This window comes from Tasmannia lanceolata, unplaced genomic scaffold (assembly GCF_043159265.1).
Source record: "Tasmannia lanceolata isolate RefF3 unplaced genomic scaffold, GAP_Taslan_0.1 ptg000004l, whole genome shotgun sequence".
NCBI lineage: Eukaryota > Viridiplantae > Streptophyta > Magnoliopsida > Canellales > Winteraceae > Tasmannia > Tasmannia lanceolata.
The window spans coordinates 9,477,232-9,490,619 of record NW_027518681.1 but is presented as its reverse complement, the minus strand read 5'-3'; the positions used below and the strand labels follow the sequence as shown (position 1 = coordinate 9,490,619).

The following is a 13,388-nucleotide window of genomic DNA, read 5'->3' as shown; positions in this document are numbered from 1 at the left end:
AGAGTTTGCTCATATGTCAAGAAATTGAAATTATTTAAGATTTGGCCAATGAAAAATTAGTTAAGAAAAATCCATGCGTAGTGCTTTTATCAGTTGGGATAAGCCATGATTATTTTATTGTCATATTATTTTCAGTGCTTTATTCATTTGGGATAAGCTCCACCTTTCATTTTTTTATGTATATAGTTTGCTTGTTGTTCTTTGGGATCCATTTTCCATTAAAAAAAAGTTCTTTGGGATCTATTTTGCATTGACCAAGATTGTGTCCACCATCATCAAGAGAGCTCCTTTCCACCAAATTCAATGCGACCTAAGGTTGGGCTAGGAATTTGATATATTTAATGAGTTTTTACTTGGATGTGAAGTATGTAACAGAATGTGCCATGTCCATAGTTCGTCGAATGTTTTTTTTTTCTCTAACTTGAACTCATAGAAACAGGGTGAACCTTATCAGGATCAAATGTATAGGAATTCGTTCACACACACATATAAATACATGCATATGTTTATTTGTATAAGATATATAAATTCAGTATAAATAGATTCGGTTCACATTTTTTCTTTCTTTTTAGGTTGGCAGAATTTTTTGTGAAAGTATTGCTTCACATTGTTGATTTTTCAAACCAACTGTGGTAGTTAAGAGAATTTCTTATGTAGATGCTCAAGGTGCCAATATACTAGTGATGTACTTGTCCTTTTGAAGTGATTTCTCTCTCTTATTATCATCCAAATACTTGAGATAATGTTGCATGAACTCCTCATGCAGCTCTTGGTTGGCAACAATGTTTATCATCTCTCTTGCTTTCTTTCTTAGTAGCTCCCCTTCTGGTTCTACCATTACATGTCGCATGGATTTGGCCACAGCTTCCCTATCAAAGGACCCATCATCATTCCTTTCCATCTCAAGGCCAATTCCCTTCTCCCCCAATAGCCTAGCATTTAGCCCTTGGTCAGCCATCATGGGCAATAGATTAAGGGCATGCCCATAATAGAGAGATTCTATGATGGAACCCCACCCAGAGTGAAACAGACATCCTCCAATGGCAGGATGAGCTAGGATCTCCAATTGGGGAATCCAACCATTGCACACAATCCCTTGACCAGCAGTTCGTTCCTCAAATCCCTCAGGCAAAAATTTCAAGTCCTTAACAGTTCCTTCTGGCTTCCTAAGTGCCCATAGAAAGGGTAACTTAGAGAGCTCAATCCCAAATGCTAATTCATGCACTTGTTCTCGAGTTATTTTATACTCGCTTCCAAACCCAACAAACACCACTGATTTTGGTGTCTTTTCATCTAGCCACTCAAAAGTATCTGACCACTTTGTCTCATTCCTCTCCATAGAATTACTAGAACTCCTCTTTACTGGAGCCGGTGGAAGTAAACCAACCGGGATAACTGGCTTTTGGTAGAGTTTTTCAAGGAGGTTAACATATTCTCCTTCAAATTCTCTGCAACTTCTCACAGTGATGAAATCACAGCCTACAATAGTCCTTCCAAAACGTTGACCGCTTGACATGCTAGATTCATCGGGGAAGTTCAAATTCCGGAAGATTTGTATGGCCTGATCGCTCCGAAAGGCGACATTTGAAGGGAAAGGGAACCAATCCGGTGCCACTGTTAAACTATTTGGTGTCGTTCTCCTGCGGCCTGATTTTAGCTCCGCCGGAGGTCCTAAAAATGCTAGTGTAGTAGCTGAATACACACTAAAGAAAGTAGTTGCCACTCCAAATTTAGTCCCTATCTCAGGAACCCAACATGCCACAAAGTCATGGAGTATCAAATCAGGTGAGATTTGACCCACAAACCTTTCCAATGGTTCTCTCAAACCATCATATGCCTTCTTGAGGTATTGCACCTTTTCCAAAGGTAGGTCTATGGTGGCCTCTGAATTTTCTGGTAGGCCTTTGACCGAGGGCAAAGGAATCTTCACTAAGTTTATCAGGGCTGCTAAATTTGTAGGAATGGGTGGCAATCTTTGGATATTCTTTGGGGTGGAAACAAAGGAGATCATCACACCCTTCTCTGCTAAGCTCTTGGAGAGCTCTAGAAATGGTAGTATGTGACCAAATGCTAACCAAGGGAACATTACAACATGATGTTCCTTAGCCATGACTGTCAACACATTAGTTCGTGGAGAGGGGGAGAGTTAGTGTTTTGTATTTATAAGGAATTGTGCATGTCTTTGGTGCTTTGGGTGGGTATGCTGAAATAATGGGTACACCAATTCCTGCCTTGCCCCCAAACTAGAAAACTGGGGTTCACTTTCTTTTCATGACCAAGGACTTGAATTTTTTTTAAAGAAAGTGTTTGGCAGCTTCCTTTCTTTCCAATTTTACTATTTCTAAACTAGCAAACTTTGGCATGTCTGTGTGATCCAGACTGTATCTAGAAAGCCACATGAAACTGCCACAACCCAAAACTGCAACAATCATGTCGTCCTAACCATTGATGTACTTCTGTATTGGATCCTGACCATTGACTAATCTTCTTCATTTTTTTTTTTTTAATTTCAATTGATTGGATTGTTTGGATTACCCCACTGGGTGTTTGATTGAATTACAGCAGCCTCATTTTTATGTGTTTTTAAGAGATGGGGCTCCTATTTTTACAAATGTTGCTGGTTTTGTCAATGTTAGTACAATAAGTTATTTTGTTCATTTTCCATCAAACATGTTGGAAAACACTTCCAAGACGGGATTTCATTTGGAAAATAAAGGCGAATGATTTGGTCATGCCATAATCTCGTTTTAGTTGATGCCAATGTTATTTGGTTCTTGTGATTTAACATTTGTTTTTCTTTTACTTTGCCGAAATACATGTTTCCCATGTTTTGTTCTTCTAGAAATGTAAGCTAATTAGCTAAGCAAAGGAAAAAGAGAAAAAAGAAACAAAAATGCATGGACATTAGAAGAGTTAAAGCAGAGGAACCAATAGTCACAATCAAAACAAGCATGAAAAAAACATGACTGCCCTCTTCACTATTTTGCCTTGTAACCTCTAAGTAATTCAACAAATCCTCTTACGTAGTCTCCGTGTAGATCCTGATTGCCAAACACACTCTTCATTTCTCTAGCTTGGGCCCTTAGTTTCTCTCCTTCTGATGAAATCATTGCCTGTCTCAAAGACCTGGCGATCGAATCGCCAGTGAACGACCCGTCTTCATTTCTCTCCACCTCTATGGCAAGACCCTTCTCTACCAAGAACCTCGCGTTCAATCCTTGGTCTATAATGAATGGCAAGACAACAAGGGTGTGCCCATGTTGGAGGGTCTCTAAGATGGATCCCCAGCCAGAATGAAACAACGAACCCCCCACAGCTCGGTGGGCTAAAATTTCCAACTGAGGGGCCCAGCCCATACAAACAACCCCTCGACCATTGATTCGGCTTTTGAATCCTGATGGTAGAGCATCAAGATCGTCGATTGCCCACATGGGCCTCCTAAGGGCCCATAAGAAGGGTAATTTTGATAGCTCTAGCCCATTTGCTATCTCATACACTTGATCTCTACTCAATTTACACTCACTCCCAAACCCAACAAACACAACTGACTTGGGCTCCTGCCCATCAAGCCACTTGAACACCTCCGGCCATTCACCGTCGGTTGCACCGCTCTTCACCGGCGGTGGCAGCGGAAGTACACCTACCGGAATAACTGGTTTCTTATATAATTCTCTGAGTAGCTCAAAGAACTCTCTCTCATACTCAAGGCAGCTCTTTACAGCCACAACTTCACATGATTGAAGTGTTAATCCCCAACGATCAGCATCAGCAACGCTCGACGCATTGGAGCAGAAGAATCCATTGAATATATCACCCGCCTCGTGGCGTCGGAATGCAACCGATGATGGTAATGTGAACCACTCCGGCGGTGATATTAGGCTCTCCGGCGAGTACCGTACTCCCCTCCTATTCCCTATGAGAAACTCTGCGGGCCCTATGAAGGCTGTCACAGAAGCAGAGAAAACAGAGAAAAAAACTATTGGCACGCCGACCTCTCGAGCAATCTCAACTGTCCAGTAGGAGACAAAATCCTGTACTATCCAATTGGGTGATTCCTTGGTAATGAATTGTTCCACCGGACTACGCAAGAGATCATAGGCCTTCTTTAAGTATGGGGTATCCTCTAAAGGGATGTCAAGGGTGGCCTCGGCGCCTTCTGGTAGGCCATCGACGCGAGGCAAGGGAAGCTCCACTAAGTTTAGTAGAGGTGCTAGATTTGGAGGGACTTTGGGAAGTCTTTGAATGTTTTTGGGGGTGGAAATGAAGGAGACTCGGATTCCTTCTTTGGCTAAGGCTATAGAAAGTTGGAGGAATGGGATCATGTGACCAAAGGCTAGCCATGGAAGCATCACCACGTGAAGATCCTCAGCCATGTCTAAGTTAAACGTTGTTGATGGTGGTGTCACTCATATATAAAAGAAGTCTTTTATGCCTCTTCTGGTTTTTTACCTAACAGTATTGGCAGACTGGTAGCAAGCAGATGATATGGGAAAGATCTGGACCCTTAATCCAAATGGTCACATCATTGATATGGCAAACCTCCTTTTCCTTTGTCTCAATTACCAACAGGTGGGCCCTATCGCTCCATCTAAACGTGATGCATCACTACGTGAAGATCCTCAGCCATGTCTAAGTTAACTTGTTGATTGTGGTGTAAATTTAGAACTAGTCATATTTATGGAAATGATTTCTGCGCTCCAGTGTTTTGATAAACATGTGCTCTACTTGTTTGTCGTGTTGTATTTAAAGGGATGTCAGATGATATTACGGTTCTCAAAAAGCTCTTAAGACCCTTTAAATACTACAAGACAAACCAGTGAGGTCATGTTTATCAAAACATTGGAGCGCTGAAATCATTTCCCCATATTTATAAAAGATGAAAGGGAAATTGATATTCACATGCCATTCCTTTTATATTGCCCCGAAAATTGAAAAGTCAAGCAAGAGAATTTCAAAAAAGGAAAATTCCAATCTGAAGGATACAAGCAAAGAGTTGAGTAAGATTTGGAAAGAGACTTCTCAATGGAAGAAAACGAAGAAGAGGCCCTACGATCAATGCCCCCTGGACCAGTTGGTTGGAAAGGGACTTCTCAATGGAAGAAAACGAAGAGGCCCTTGCGTAGTAGACCGAAGGGTGTCCTTGCATAGTCTTCTGAATAGTGCTACAAGAACTAAGTTTATTGCAAGATTTGGAGGGACTTTAGGGAGTCTTTGATGCTCTGTTTGGTTGCCGGGTTTTTTTTGTTCCCGGGAGTTATGTGGGAGAAAAAAATACCCTGGGAGATAGGTGGGAAAAAAAAAGTCCTGGAAGTATCCTGGTAAAATAAAAATCCCATGTTTGGTTATGTGGGAGAAAAAAATACCTTGGGAGATATGGTGGGAGAAAAAAAAACCTTTGTTTGGTTGCTTGAACTGTTGGGTAGAAAAAAAAATCTTCTCAAGCTTATTTTTGGTTCCTGAGTTTATTTTTGTTCCTGGGGTTATCTTGGGATGGGATGAAAAGGCAATCATTACAAAAGTGGGATTAAAAAATTCACCCCACAAGTAATCATTACAAGAGTGGGATTAAAATAAACCTAGTGGTAAAAGGCAACCAAACATGGGATGGGACCAAAATTTAACTTACTCTCCCACAAAACTCCCAGGCACAAAAAAAACCCAGCAACCAAACAGAGCATGAATGTTTCTTGTAGTGGAAATGAAGGAGACCCTGATACCTGCCTTGGCTAAGGATATGGAGAGTTGGAGGAATGGGATCATGTGGCCTTTCCTCACTCATCTCTTAACTCAATTAATTGAGAAATGAGAACCACTCACAGTGGGGGCCCACATTTTTGGGGTGATATCAGCACAGCCTATTTTAGTATTTTATTATATGTGGACAAACCCAGCTGTCTTTACATCTTTAATCTGCTGGTGATAATGTGGATAACGTATTCCCACCATTTGACCGGTCTCTCTCTCTCTCTCTCAACATAGCTCTATTTTTTATTATATGTGGACAAACCCAGCTGTCTTTTCATCTTTAATATACTGGTGATAGTGTTTTTGGGAAGGGCGCTGATATTCCTCCCCCCTACCGCTGGATAACGTATTCCCACCATTTGACCGGTCTCTCTCTCTCACCATAGCCTTATTTTTTTCTTTTTTTTATATGTGGACAAACCCAGCTGTCTTTTCATGGGAAGGGCGCTGATATTCCCCCCCCCCCCCCGGATAACGTATTTCCCACCATTTGACCTCTCTCTCTCTCTCCAACACACAGCCCTATTTTATTATATGTGGACAAACCCATCTGTCTTTTCATCTTTAATCTGTTGGTGATAGTGTTTTTGGGAAGGCGGCTGATATCCTCCCCACCCTCACCGCTGGATAACGTATTCCCACCATCCATTTGACCGGTCTCTCTCTCTCTCTCCACACACACACACAAAACAGGAACAGTTGGTGGGCCCAACAGAAACCATTGGTGGAATGGTGGGCCCATCCTTGAACAACGTAGGCCCTGCCCATACCACACCAAAGGATAATCCAAACCGTCCATTTGATGTGCCATAAACGTAAATAGGTTGCGTCCCAAAATATTTCTCCATAGGTGGATCCTAGCCCTCAGATCTAAATAGAAACTACATCTTATGCAACCTCTATAGATTATAGGGTTGTGTTCATCCTACGGAAATGATTTTTGGGGCACAACCTATTTACATTGTGGCCCATCAAATGGACGGCTTGGATCATCCTATGGTCTGGACGGTACACTTCATTTTCAAAAATATGGGTGTGGCCTAAATTGGTACGAACCACACCATAGGATGACATAGGATGATCCAAACCATTGAAGGCTTGGATCATCCTATGTTGTGGACGGTATGCTTCAATTTGAAAAATGTCGGTGGGGACTACGATTGGGCCTTAATGTTAGTGTATGACCAACTCCATAGGATTATCCAAACCATGGACGGTTTGGATCATCCTATGTTGTGGACGGGCCTTAATGTTACTGTACGACCACAGGATGATCCAAACCATTCATTTGATGGGCCAACCCTTTTGGGGGAACAACCCATTTACGTTATGGCCCATCAAATGGACGGCTCAGATCATCCTATGGTCTGGACGGTACACTTCAATTTCAAAAATATGGATGGGGCCTAAATTGGGCCTTAATGTTACTGTACAAACCACACCATAGGAGGATCCAAACCATGGACGGCTTGGATCATCCTATGTTGTGGACGGTACGCTTCAATTTGAAAAAAAAATCGGTGGGGCCCACGATTGGGCTTTAATGTTAGTGTACGACCAACTCTATAGGATTATCCAAACCATGGACGGCTTGGATCGTCCTATGTTGTGGACGGGTCTTAATGTTACTTTACGACCAACTCCATAGAATGATCCAAACCATTCATTTGATGGGCCACAATGTAAATAGGTTGTGCCCCAAAAATCATTTCCATAGGATGATCACAACCCTACAATCTATAGAGGTTGCATAAGATGTAGTTTCTATTTAGATCGGACGGCTAGTATCGGCCTATGGAAATGATATTTTGGGACGGAACCTATTTACGTTTATGGCCCATCAAATGGACGGTTTGGATTATCCTACGGTGGTATGGGCGGGGTGTACATTGTTTAAAGATGGGCCCACCATTCCACCAACGGTTTCTGTTGGGCCCACCAACTGTTCCGATTGTGTACTTGTGTGTGTGGAGAGAGAGAGAGACCGGTCAAATGGTGGGAAAGTGACATATCCTACGGTGAACTGACTGCTCTACTAGGTTGTAACTTCCTTCGACGTTGCTTCACATTTTTTCAATGCTCCCAATCACCTTTTCATCTTCTTTCTTATTTGATTTCTTACTCTGACTGAGGTTCAAATTAGGACTGTCAAGCAAGATAACCATATTAGCTGCAGCATCCCTGACATCCCTAGTAATTAGGCTATCAATAGAGATATGTTCTACGCTATCATCAACTATGTGTTTCCCCATATCATCTACAAAAACACCATCCCCTACTTCCCCCTTCGCAGTCACTATCTCGGCTTCCCCATCCATATTGTCGGCCTCTCGTTCCCTCTTTCTCGTTATCTTCGTTGGGATATTATTCCCTGACTCCAAACCTTCCCTCTTTCTGGAATCTCTCCCGAACAAATGAGTTTTTACCTCCCTCATTTCACGTTCAACTCTGGTTAACCTCTCCAACAATGAACTTTTTGTAACAGATTCATCTACTTCGGACTTCTCATGTGCCCCACTTCCTCTCCTACTCCTCCTTCTTTCCATCCCCTGCTCTGCTGCAGTTGGCGCCATTGAATCCCCCACTACACGCACAATTGGACCCATGCCATTCCCCACTGACCTCTTTGTAACGGAGTCATGTACCTCATACTTCCCATGTTCCCCTCTTCCTCTCCTACTTCTCCTCCTTCGTTCCCTCCTCTGATATGTCGCAATTGGCCTCATTGGATCCCTCAGTACAGGCACAGTTGGACCCATGCAATCCCCCACTGCGACCACAATTGAACCGACTGAATCGCAAGGAATACTACCATCGTCGTGTTGATCATCGAGTCGAAGTAGAGATTCTTCCCTTGCCGTAGCTTCGACCCTCCTAACCACCTGGAATACATTCCATATTATTAATTACAAATACGACTGTAAAAATAACACGAAAGACATACAACGACCAACATGCATTATACTCTCACCAATGAGGCTTTCACCGTCCCATGAAGAATACAGTTAATCAACTGTTGATGCTCCATCTTCTTCGTATTCATTTGAGCGGTCCACTTAAATAGACGCGGATACGCATGAGGAGAATTAGGTGCCCATAACGTCGTATGCTCAAATAGCCATACCTGATATCAAAGTAGATTAGATCCGCATAAGATAGAAAGAAAAAAACTATATGCAATGAATGGAAAATTACATGTAAAAGGATAGAGCAACCCAATATATGTCCCTTTCCACGGAGTGCAGCATGTGAATCTAATGATCTAACCAAGAACTCATGAACGGGATAAGCCCATGCAACATTTTCTATAGTCTGCATATCAATATATGGGAAGAGGCAAGAACATGCCTTCTGGTCCCTCTGCGCAAACAAGACAGTGCTGCAGAATAACAATATCAAATGCTTCACAGTCGACTTCACGAAGTCTTCTTCGTCTGAATCCATATCGGCATGAATAACCTTGACCACCTCGTCAAAGGTGGCGGTTGGACCCCCAAACCTCCAACCATCCACAGTATCCCTGCTAGACCAATCAAATTGCGGCCTTTCCCCAATCATACTTAAACCTAATATTTTCGCTACATCACTAACTAGAAATGGGAGTACGATGCCGCCCAAACAAAAAGCTTTCCATTTGGGATCCCATTTATTTACCATTGTCGTCAAAATCTTCTTCCGCAACTCGACATCTTCGAGGCCCTCATGCAGAATCAAATCTGTAAATGGGGTATCCTTTATGAAATCCCTATGCACATGCCGTAACCGAATATTTGTAGGGACTCGTGAAAGCGTGACGGATAGCATCTAGATAAGACATATTTCGCCTGCAAAAAATGGCACTATTAAACAGTTGAGCTAGAAACAGGAGGAGATGCAGACGAAAAATATAACAGTTATTCACCATGACGAAGATGGAAAGAATTGATGGGAAAGATCAACAATTTTCTTAACTTCGTCTGTATCTGTCGAAACCAGCAACAATCACTTGAAACACAATATTAGTCTATTCAAACACAGTATTACTCCATTCAAACAACAAGGATAGATAAACCATATGTAATCACTTTAAACAACACAGGGCTCCCAAAGTAACTTGAAACAACCAAACGTAAAGATCATCAACACCATCTATGACAACCGTAGCTAATCCCTTCAAATTTAAACAATCAAACATCGGTTCAAACAACATATGGCTCCCCAACTAATAGCAACCATAACAAACCGTACGAGACTCAAGCTAAACCATTCAAACTTAAACCACCAAAAATCACTTAAAACAACCATAGCTATATAGATACTTGAATCAAATTCATAAGAACCATCAGAAACATACCATGCAAGCAAGACACAGAAATATAACGATAATAACATTTCATCCATCCATCCATAATAACATATGAAACCCGTATATAACATAACATCCATCAACCATTCAAAAAAATTTAAAAAAAAAAAAAAAAACATAACATTCATCAATCCATAAATCAACCACAACAACCATAATAACATACGATCCATATACATGCCAAAAACAGTGAAGGGAAATTTTTTTTCACAGCAACGGTCTAATGATCTGGGGGCAACAGACGGCGGACCAAGTTGGTGAGTGAAGAAACCTGCTCCGTGAGTGAGGTGACCGCTGTGCCGTAGTCCTGGCGGAGGGTGGAGACCTCAGTGCGTACCGCAGTCAAAGCTTGCTGAGTCGCCAATTGGTCCTGATGATGGGATTGTAGAAGCTGATGAACCGCGGTTAACTGCCCGTCAAGGTACTGACGATGTGCACGAAGCTCCTGCGCAACAAACTCATGTGATGCAAAACGCTGAGCCGGCTGACGAGGAGGGGGAACAGGGCCCTGTATATCAAGCCGCATGGCCTTTATAGTTTTAGCATTGAACACAGTAGAGGGACTAAGGCGTTCTTCACCACCTTGTATCAACTTCTCATGGTTGAAGACATGCGTGAGAAGCATCCCGAATGGTAGACTAGCCAAGGCCTTCGTCCTCGTGTCCTCCATGAACCTAAGGAGGATATAGCCAAGGTGAAGGGGCGTGCCGTGAAGAAGTCGGTGCATAATAAAAGCCTCAAAAGGCCGGACCATGTCAGCATTGCCTCCGCGAGGCGTGATATTGCTCGTCAGAATCTTGTGTAGGACTTTGCACATAGGGCTGAGGAAATTGTAGGATACGTTGGTTGACCCGTCAGTAGGTGGGCCTTCGCAACCAAGCTCCCCATAGGCGGCGACCGGATCATGTATACAGGCACTAATGTCATCCATGGTTCCGGGCCAAAAGTAGATTTCGTCGCCTGTGGTGGGAAGAGAGACAACTTCACAAAACTTTTGAACTGTCATATGGATGGTTTTGTTGTTTACTCTGGATTGGAACACCTTCAAATCTCTGTCGAATCTGTAATTGGCATAGAATTGCTTGACGAGAGTTGGGTACGAGTCACAGTGAATTCTGAGAAAATTGACCCATCCAAAGGCCAGAAATAAGGGTTTCACATTAAAAACTTCGACATATTTAAAAATGACTTTCCTACCTCGGAGTATGCCCTTTGTTTCTATACGATCGAGGGACCCAACCTCTACATCTGCATCCTCATTGCCCATATCCTCGTCAGAGGCAGTGAGGACAGGGGAGGGCTCACGGATAGCCTTCCCACGCCGTTTGAGGGTGGAAGACCCTTCATCTACATTCACATTCTTCTTTCTTTGCTTCGCGCGCTGCATGACTATAGGGGTTTTGGGTTAGGTGGTTAGTGGGGTTCACAAAGTAAAAGGGGAGCCTCTTCCGGTCCTTATCTGCAGAGAGCAGGAGAATAAACTTGGAGGGGAAGATACTTCAAGTAGAAGATAGTTGAAAAGTTGAAAATAAAGATACTTCGAAGAAAATCATGTTTCAGAAAGTTCGTACAAAACACACTATTTAGAGACTTCGAACCACTTGAAACCAATGTTAGGATAGAGGAACTACGGAACCACATATTAGAAAGTTCACAAATACGATTAGTGGAACCACATATTAGAAAGTTCAAACCACAATAACTGGATAGAGGAAGTACGGAACCACAAATTACACAGTTTGAACCAGTAATACTGGATACAGGGTCCATGGAATACTGGTTCCAACTTGGGCAGAATATGTGGTTTCATGGATCCAACTTCCATGGAATAACGGTTCTAACTTTCAAACCCCTAATTGAAACCCTTCAAACAAATTCAAAACATTGCAACCATTGAAAAGCATTGAAAACCATGGAAACCCCAAATGAAACCCTTCAAACCATTGAAAACCTATATGCAACCATTGAAACCCTAAATGAAACCAGCTAAACCATTGAAACCATAAATGCGAGCCTAAATCATTGAAACCCTTTCAAACAAAAAATTAAACTATTGAAACCCTTTGGAACCAAAATTGGTTCCAACTATATATAAAAAAAGAAACCAGATAAACCTATTGAAAAATGCCGAAATAGAGGATCCTTGTTACGTGCAGAATCTGTACCAGTTATTTAGTTATTTTCCTTTATGTTAAGTATATGTAGGGTCACTCCCATGTATGTAATGGAGTTGGTTTTGAGTGATTGTGGTGTCAGTTATGGAGTCCTGTTACTAGTACGTGGAGTCAGTTGTGGTAGTTGTCATTTGGAGAATTGTATTGTACTTAAACTCTTTTCTCATGAATGAAAGGCAGACAACTTTCTTCTCCTAAAAAGTATGCTCTTTCCTGCAGGTTGGCTCCCTCGAAGTACCCATATTTGAGGATAGGAAAATCCAACAGAAAGAACGTAACAGATTTGGTATCAGAGCTAAACGGTTCTGGTCTGGCGGACGGAACCCGCTTCACGAAATTGGATGAGCCCACAGAATTGAAGGAGAGCAGCATGAGAATAGAATACAGTGGGGACTGATTCTACAGCTTCAACTGATGAATGATTTCCTTCAAAGATTTTCCACACTAGACTCCAACTACGAACACCTTACATGACAGCCTTTTCAAGATAGAGCGGAGGATTCAAACCGCCAATCCGTGAATAGGCAACCCGCGACTTCACCAACTGATGGGAGTGGGGGGATCGAAACGCGGTCTACCATGTCAATTACTAAGCATATTGAAGTAGTGTCATGTTGTGTGATAGAAGGTTATGGGTGGAGAACTGGAGATGTTTCTACACCGTTTGTGTAAGTCAGAGGATCAGTTAGCCGACTTGTTTACCAAGTCGTTGAATCGGGGGCGTGTGGATACTATCCGTGCTAGGCTAGGATTATATGATATATATTCCCTAGCTTGAGGGGGATGTTAGAATATGTTTATAAGTGTATGCGCATTATTGTTCATCGCAATTTTAGTATATAAATACGCAACGTGAGTGAGGGTTATATACTACCCTCTTATCACAATTCTATCCTCTCTTCTTTTCTCCATCTTCCTCTTTCTTCTTCCTTTGTTTATTGCCCTAATATGCAACCACTAACATGAGCATAGAGATTTACTGTTTTCTTGCAAATTATGGGTATAAGCAGAAATCATCATCCCCGATACTTCTTTATTTTGGTAGATAACTTGGTATCAGACCTGCATGATCAAGGAATGAAAATGCATTTCGTGCCTTAGCCATTAAATAATAGTTGTTTCGT

At 42.1% G+C, this 13,388-nt stretch overlaps 2 pseudogenes; both read right to left on the bottom strand.

The window, feature by feature from the left end:
- Positions 1-489: 489 nt before the first annotated feature.
- On the bottom strand, positions 490-2,144 carry LOC143876259 (UDP-glycosyltransferase 91C1 pseudogene; annotated as a pseudogene).
- Positions 2,145-2,884: 740 nt separating this feature from the next.
- LOC143876261 (putative UDP-rhamnose:rhamnosyltransferase 1 pseudogene) lies at positions 2,885-4,465 on the bottom strand (annotated as a pseudogene).
- Between the last annotated feature and the right edge of the window lie 8,923 nt (positions 4,466-13,388).